The sequence below is a fragment of the Oreochromis aureus genome, linkage group 13 (assembly GCF_013358895.1).
Source record: "Oreochromis aureus strain Israel breed Guangdong linkage group 13, ZZ_aureus, whole genome shotgun sequence".
NCBI lineage: Eukaryota > Metazoa > Chordata > Actinopteri > Cichliformes > Cichlidae > Oreochromis > Oreochromis aureus.
Window position 1 is genome coordinate 13,824,797 of NC_052954.1, and position 9,197 is coordinate 13,833,993.

Genomic DNA, 9,197 nt, shown 5'->3' on the forward strand with positions numbered 1-9,197 from the left:
TATTTTTTGTTTGTGCATCTGTCTGGTTTCGTGTTGACTTAGCACCAGGACCACTTGTGAAGGCTTGCTGCTGTGCTCTCTGACTTCTCTGCATGTTTATCATCTGTCTGATGAGTTTACTGGTGATCGACCGCATGAATGGAGTCTCTCTGAGATTCTTGTTTTGAACATTGGAACTGTTGTGCCATTTACTGAAAGTTCTTTCTGTGGTAAATTCCTTCTTGTGTAATTTATTGATAAATCTGCAGCTATCTGCAACTTGAAGGCTCACTTAAGTTGATTAGTTTGTCTGAAAGGACAAACTGTTTACCTGTGTGTTCACTATGCAGTTGCTGTTGTTTTCTGTTGATACAATGCTTGGACTCAGTGTTGCTATGGCCAGAAGGAACATTTTTCTCTCTGTCTTACATAATCGTCATTTAGTGCGTTTTTGTACTTCAATTTTTCATACGGGATCAGCAGTCCTTTAAGAAAATATAGACTGAAAGATGACTTCACCTAAGCCGGAGTCATGGAGAGCCTAACTGTCAAGATTTTGGTTCTTCTTTGACACTAATCTGCTGGAGATAGGACAGTGAGGCACATGTGTTGGCTTGGTAACCAATCTAGTATCCAGTGGCAACAGAGGTCTATTGAATGCTGGGCAGCTCTATATTGGCTGGTGTGCCCACCACTCTCCTGTGTCACCAAGTTGTGGAGGCATATTCATATAGGACCCTGCAGCAAAGGTAGGTTAGTGCAATGTTCACCTCGTGGGCCAACAGTGTGTGCATGTGTGATCAGATATAGGTCATCCCTGTGCTGGTTTTACAAATGCTCTTTTTGTTGAACAACTTAACCAGCCTGCAGGTGGTAGCACTCTCTCTGTTTCACTGTGTCATTTTCTCAATAAGGTGCACACGCTTAGTCTATGTTTAAGTCCTTGCTTCAAATAACCTCTCTTCTTCACATCACAGCCTCTCTTGAAAACACGCTGAACATGTTGTCTTGATTCTCACTCCACCTCTGAAGGCATCTGCAGGCGCAGAGGCAGACACAACAGGATAAGCGTCTTTGTCTCAGACTCCTGTCTGTCAGAGATCCCCACCCACCCACCCCTCACACACCTCCCTTTCCCCCCCAGCCTCCCATCTATTTGGGCGGCTGTTACAGAGAGGGCAGATGGCTCATTACCATAAATAGGACAGAGAGAGAGAGTGAGCAAGGGGGCCGTGCACACCAACTAACAGGACCACGCCGCCCAAAACTAAGGAAATGGAAGCCCGTTGCTAGGAGAGAGGAAAAACAGCTTTATGGCAACACAAAGCTGATTCCCCCATCCGACCTCATCCTGCACGCACCCCCTGCCCCCTCCTCCCTGCTCTGGGGACCGAGCCTTCTATCTGCTGGTTGGGGACAGATGGTCGATGGGCCCCACCGTCTCTACAGCTGGACACAGGCTACGCTGACACAGTCAGACCTGGCATGACTGAATCACACCTCGTCCCGTCCAACCTATGAGAATCAGGAGCGGAAAGAGCTGAAGCCCGGGCCGTCAGCTAAGAATAGATCCACACTTGTTGCCCACAGGAAACGTGACTGCACAATAGATGGTAACATATTAGATTTTTGCCTTTGTTGTTTTGTAATTTTTTTTGTTGTTTTGGGGTTTTTTTCGATGAAGCTCATTCATTGAACCAATTCACTTGCTGTTTTGTGCTTGTCTGCTTCCTGTTTTTTTAATTTTCTTTTTACTTGACTTTTTAACCACTGGACAGAAAGTGTGTAAAGCACTTACAAAATGATTTGTTAACACTCAGTTCCAGCTGCAAGTCCTTACTCCGTCCCAGACTCGTCTGCTCTCTCCAAGTCTAAGAGGTTAAGAGTCATCCAACCAATGTCCTGTAGAAGAGCAGTCCCCTCTTTCCAGTTCATCAATATTATCCTTTCTGACAGGCGTCCCACCATGAAAGGATGGTGTGCAGGAAATGAAAATACTGCTTCATACTTCTAGTGTAGCATAGGGAGAAGTGGGAAAACTGACATGCAGAATTTCTTTCATTTCATTCCCAACCATTCACACAACAATTCATACACTGGTCAGTAAAAGCGGAAGTCTGATGGGAAATTTATATTGAATTACCTGGAGCTTATGCCAGCCAATACTGGGCAAGAGTGCGGGTACAGTCTGAACATACAGCCAGTCAGTTACAAAACTGACACAGAATCATCGATGCACAATATGAAGTTATAGAGGTTGAGGAGGCTGGGGTGAGAGAAGGCATTTCCTCTGGGGAGTATCTCAGCAAAGATACCACCTCTGAAACAATAACACATCTGTTCTCAAAAGACCTTTGATTGAAAGGGCAAGTGCAGCTGGCTGTCTTGCAAACAGGGAGGAGGAGAAACTGACGGAGTCTAATTTGAACAAACAAAAAATTATTTCACATAACACTTGAATATTTGTAGAAACATTGTTTCACTAAAATCGCAGGGTGATACTTGAATCTGCTACAATTAATGTTATTTTATTAGATGTGAGCCATTTTGCATATCGTCCACGGGGAATTGGGGAAGGATGCTTGACAGTGGCACATTTACATGTCGGAAAAGAAGGAGGATGGGGAAAAGAGGGAGAAAAGCACAACTATCCAGATTGCACGAAAGAAAGCGTGGCAGCAGCATGACAAGTAAGCAGAACAGAGGCGGTCCTGCATCACCTAGCCATCCGCCCTGGTTGCATAGGAACACGAGGGCCATGCCTAGCCTCCAGACACGCTCCTTTCCTCTCTCCTCTGCCACGCTTCATTACCCAGTGCTCAGCCAGGCACAGAGAGCCACTGCACCACTTTCTCTGCACTACAGCCGTGCGCCCGCTCGCAGCCTCCCAACCAGGCTTACCCAAAGACCAGGCGGGGTATATGCTGCCCCTCAGGCATCAGGTCACACGCTCTCTTAATGTATACTGCAGAGGCAAGAGTGGAAGGACACAATCAGTGGCTTCCAACCTTCTTTTCAGTCGACAGATGAACTCAAATATTCAAAATGTGCTCGTCTGAACTGGTTTCAAACACTTTCTAAAAGTGGATGTGATAGTGGATGTCACTGTTTAAGTCAATTTGGCCACATTTGTTGTTTATTTGTACTGCTGGCAAACTTTTCATCTCTTCATCCCATATGAGGCTTACATTTAGTTGTTTGTTTTTTTCTGTCTATCACTTTCTATGTCAGATATGTACATCATTTATTCATTACTTCTTCAACTTAAACAGATTATTTCACTTTTTGCTTGCCAACTATTTTCCCATCTGCATTTCACTTTATGTTTCATCTATAAATTAAAATTTCTTTATGGAATTAAACACCTTTTAGCTCTGTTAGTTATTAACTTATTAGTTTTAGGGTTTCAGTCATTTATAGATCACTTTAATCCATTGCTTTCATTCATTTAGTGATAGCGTTTTGCCAGTTCACTAATTTTAGTGTCACATTCAGGCATCTAAAGAACTGTGCAAAAGTCTTGAGCCACTACTCATTTCTTTGTAGTTAGTAACATGGGAAATGGGTACACTGAAACATATGCAAAGAGCCACAGAAATACAGTATATGAGGCAAAAGTAGAGTTTACATAGTTCTAACAAGTCAATATTTAGTATGACCACCTTTATTCTTCAACACAGCCTCAACTTTCCAAACTAAGTAGTCTTCAGGTATAGTTCTCCAGGCCTTTTGGAGGACACTCAAAGCTTTTTTATTGGATGTTGGTCGTCTTCTGTTCAATTCTCTGTCAATATGTTTTAGGGATCATTGACAAGCTGAAAAATTAACCCACTGCCAACCAGACACTTTCCAGATAGTATTGCATGGCCAGTCAAAATTTGATGGTACATTGCTGTGTTCATAATTCCATAAATTTTGACAAGAACCACAACATGTAGGTCCAAACCATGACAGAGCCTTCAGCATGCTTTATAGATGGCTGTAAACACCCACTGTTGTACATTCTCTACAGATTGACAACAATTTGAATCAAAACTTTCAAATTTGGATTCATTACAAAATAAGACCTGTTGACACTGATTTTTAGTCCAGTTCTTGTGTAACTTGCCATACCTCGTTTCCCTGTATTCCTTGGAATACAGGGAAAGGTCTTTGCTGGATTTTTTCCTATTGCTTAAGGGCTTGACTTTCAGATACTGTTTATCTGCCGTAGATAGTTTTTCTTTTGTCCTCCACTTTGCTCCAAATTCTGGAATCTTTTTTTTTTTTTTTTTTTGAAGAACACACTGCACATCATGCTGACACATTCAAAGCTTTGGACTTCTTTGTACAACTGAAAAAGCTTCAGAAAGCCTGGAGAACTTCTGCACAAGACAACTTTACAAATTATAAGTGAGTCTGGCTCCTTGGGAACATAATATAAAGAAATAAGAGGATCGCTTGACACTTTTGCCCAGACTTTTGATCCATTTATTTGAGCTATAGAGCTATGTTACTGTAGCATATGTTAGCTTGTAGCTTACCAGCTCTCTTGAGAATTGGAAGTGTAAAATGTATTTAGACCCATATTTATCGTTGTTTTCTTTTATTGGGTACGTTTTGAAACCAAGTGTGAAAACAAATGTGATTTTTAACAGGGTCTGATTCATGTTGCTAAGCAGCAGGTGAAATTGCTTCTTGTAGCTTGTATACAAGAGAAAACACAACACACACTGCTGGAAGGACATGAGTGATCCCTCATACGTGTCATAGCCCACTATGGAGCTGGCAGTGCCAGACAGCACTGCTGGGCACAAGACCACTATTGTCCCACAAGATAAAGTGCACTTGTGACCAAGGCAAGGCGGGGAGGACCAGATGCAGTGAAAAGATAAGGGAGTGTCAAACAACAACGCTTTTTGTGTTGTGCTGTTGTTTACGGTGGCTGAATGTTTTCACAGACGTCACAACTCCATTTTAAACTGTTGGTAGGACACGACATGTCAGGAGTGGGCCGTCTTCCCTTTATCCTCCTCTTGCTTCACAGTTAATTGACTACAAGTGTTCATTTGCCTTCGAGGAGCAGTCATTAGGGCTGAATAACAAAATTTAGCTCCGCAATAGAGCAGCCAGAGATCAATGGGTTAATTTAATTGCCCCTGCATGTGGTGTATTGTAGCAGGGCAATTTGAAGAGCTTTATAAGGGAGTCATGCAGTTTTACTGTGCTTAAAAGTGCAAAGAGATAGGAAGGAGGCAATGAAATAAGAGAAAGACCAAAGTTCAGTACTGTGTGTTTGGTGACAACTAAGCTGCCAGTTATATACAAATGATATTGTCACAGTCAAGCTCGAGAAAGAGCTGTCACTCTATCCCGTATAATGACTTACAAATGACTGATTGTCTGCCTAAAGCTATAATCATGTGATGGATAACTGAAACAGAAGAATGCAATCGCTTTATATTAGAGTGACAAATTTAAACTACTGACTTTACTGACAATCTGTTTGGACTTGTATTACTTTGAAACTACTAAAATTTCTTAAAAAAAAAAAAAAAAAGATCCATGTAAATGCCTAGCTCTCATCACAAACTTCCTGAGCTCCCCTGAATTTTAAAAAGAAGTTGTCATGGCAAAATCACAGCCAGTCTTTATAGAGTGCGCACATGGCTTTATCTGACCATCTTTTCACCAACTGTAACAATGTGCTGCCATTGTTTCGTGCAAGATTGGAGCTACATTGTAAGCAAGCCATTAGTTCCCAACCCAATTATAATGTATAGGATGTTTATCAGATTTTGTGGGTGTGGTGGATGCTTTAAGCAACCATTTCAGACGAGCAGAGAGTTTTTGTTGAAATTATGTGCATACGTTTAGGAGTCTGTTTTATAAGAGGTGGGGGGTAGTGAAGGAGGACATGCAGAGGTTTGGTGTGACGGGGTAGGGTGGGATGGAGGCAGATGATCCACTGTAACAAACCCTAGAATTATGTATGTATGGTCCTGATTAGTAGTTGAGAGAATTGCCTTTATTACAAATGCACAACACTATGTTTACTAAGCATAGATTGTTAAAATCAACAAGTAAAAACAAGTTATAATCATTTAATCAGGAGCTAGCTACACGGACATGTCTCACTAAAGACCCAAATCAATTTTTTTTTTTCATTAAGCTGTTATAAAATTTCATCTACTGTCCTTAGTTCATGCTGGCATGCTTAATCCTCCACTGGAACAAATTTAGGACATTTGGGACTGTCCATACAAGCATTTGCCCAGTCTTACCTGAACAAATAGACTGATTCAATACAGAATTACAGCATATGTGTTTGACTGTTGAAACGATCATTCCTCTGCCCCGCGTGTTGAATTTTATTGCCTTGTGCATTAAAAGAGGCACTTATCAGCTGACAGATAACGGACAATCAGCACACTGCTGACACAATTCATAAGACCCGGTTAGGAGAAAGGATTGTCAAACAAAGGCTTGTGTAGGCAAACACACTCTTCAGTTGAGGATAACTGCAGGCAATAGCTGCGAGAACCCCTAGGGAAAACAAACCTGAAGAACAAAGAAAGTGTTGCATTTGAAACAAGTTGACCACGCCTGATTGCTCTGCTGACAGTCAGAAGCCGTCTACAAATTAAATTAACACAATTTGAGCTGCAAACACTTAAATTTAATTACTGAATATTTATTGAGTGATGCTAAAAGATTAAAAAAAATACATTGTCTGTGGTGCTTGCTTTGTGCGGTCTGCTTCATTAAGACTGGTTTGCTCCATTTAGAGCAATTAGGTCTGGACTGGTAGGATTTCTGCTGTGTGGTCCCACACAGCTGGCGTCTGGAGCTTCACGGACGGTTGCAGTTCCCTTCTTGTCCTGGAAAGTATGCAAATACTACCTGTTTAACCGGTTACCACTTTGACCATACTTATCTAGGGAAATTAAATGCTGCCACGCCTCTGCGCATGTGTGTACACATGCATCTGCACGTCTCATTCGCTTTAATGTGCATCATAATTCTCTTGATGACCCTTTCACTTCACATTTCAAACGAGGTCCAAACTAATTAGCAAAGGGAGCTGGGTGTCTGTTAGTGTAGCTTTAAATCCTCTAGAAAGAGCAGGAACAGAGACTTTACATTGTTCACTCTGCAAAGTGCTCAGCTGTCCGAGGCACAATCTGCCAAATTGCACATAATGATGTATATTCTGGAAATACCACAGTCCCTTATGTCACAAAGAAACCCAGAATCCATTTTTCTTGACATTAAATGGCATCTATTCTGAAAATGTACGTGAGGACACACGACAGATAGAAAAAAAAGGAACAACACAGAAACCTGAATACTTTGAATGCATATGCAAACTTTATTATGTTTATAGGACAGAGAGACAAGCACAGAAAAGGAGGGATTATTGCAAATCGAGATGACATTCGTAATAGGGAAGCAGTTTCTTCTGGAATGTGATTTCTCCTCACAGTTTACACCTCGTTTCTGGCTGTGTGCTAAAGTGTCAGCATCTGTGTTCCCACTCCAGAAACCAACACTAGGTGTAATGAGAAAGAAAAAAAAGGAAACAGGGAGAAAACAACAAAGGCAGGACGGCAGATTGAATGAAGAGCGGCATACAAACAAAGGTTGTCACTAATAGAGTTTTATGAGCTCCAGACCTGCTGAAATGGAGTGTTGTGCGTGTGCAGCAGCTCTTATCGGCTCGCTGGCAGTAGGGCAGGGGAGGGTGAGAGCTTCCACACTTGCGATCCGTAAAAATGGTGTGATTCATTTTCCGCATGAGAGGGTCTCACAGGGGCGGCATCAGACCAGCCAGTCCACACAGATTTATGGACCATTAAAGCAGCAGGCCTCCTGACCGCTATGCCACTATGGGGCTGGCTGCTAAGACACACTGCACCCTCATTCATGCTTGGCCACCACTCTTCATCACAGGCTAGCTTCCTCATTGTTCATCCCTTCATCAGCACCACTTTTACTGCCTCACATGAACTCCTCTCATAGTCTGTAATCCTGCTGTTCCTTTTGATGCAAAATGAATTGTTTACTGTCACCATTCTCACCTGCTCTTAACACCGTTTTCCAAATTCTTTCTCCCACTTTTGGGCGTTATTCTTTCCTTTCACAAAAAGGATAATTCCTTGAGTCGCTTGTTGTATAGTCCAGAAAATGCTCCAGTACAGTTATGGAAATCTCTGACGGTGGTCCGGGATAGCGTGTTGTTTTAGCCTAACAGTTTTACAATCAGATTAGCACCATTGCAGGCACACAGACTAATGGGTCTGTATTTTCAAGGCATCCTCAATCAGCTGTTTCCGTGGTGATTAATGCATCTTGTTCTCGTCTCTCTCATTTGCTAGCTTTGCAACTTCATCATCCCTAGGAGTCGTACTGGAAGGAAAAAAAAATGGGGCAGAGTCTATGCTGCTCACCGGCCCTAAGAATAGCTCAGTGCGCAAGAAAACAAAGCCACAGCAACCTGAGCAGAAACTCCAAAGCATGAATGAATGAATGAATAAATATAATCACATTCAGATAAATCACTTCACCTTTGTTGTTGCTGGATCAATGAAATTTTTGCATTAAATGCTGTTCTTCAGCTTTTGTGTGTTTATATATGTATATATATATATATATATATATTATATATATATATGCCATATATTAACGACACACTGAAAAACATTGAGACTCACATGACTGTCAGACAAGTATTCATTTTGACACAAAAACACTGTTACGCCACCACCAAGCCTGTTTGTCCAGTTTAAAGAAGAGGAAGAATAGAGAGTGGAACCTACTTTCGGTTGCTCCCTTATTCACAAGGAGTTTCCACAGCAGGTAGCTCTGCATGTTTGATTTGGCAGATTTTTTTTTTTTTTAAACAATTGATTTGCCTTTCCTGTTGCAACCTGAAAGGTATCTGTGGTCTCCTCCGGGATCAAACAAGTGATCTTGTGCTTATTAGGTGAAAGCAGTGCATAAGTACTGACAGCTCTCCTGCATGGCAGATTGGCTTTATGCACATTAAAATAAATAAATAAAAATAGAGAGGCTATTAGATCATTCCACAGAGAGCTACTCATGTATGCTTATGAAACAGAGTGGCTGGGATGAGTAAAGGTATCACCGTTATGTGAAAGTTACAGCTTGGTGTGAAGTCAGTTGGCCAGTAAAGCTGCACTCACCAGATAGCCAGAGATACAAAGCCGAGCTGCCGG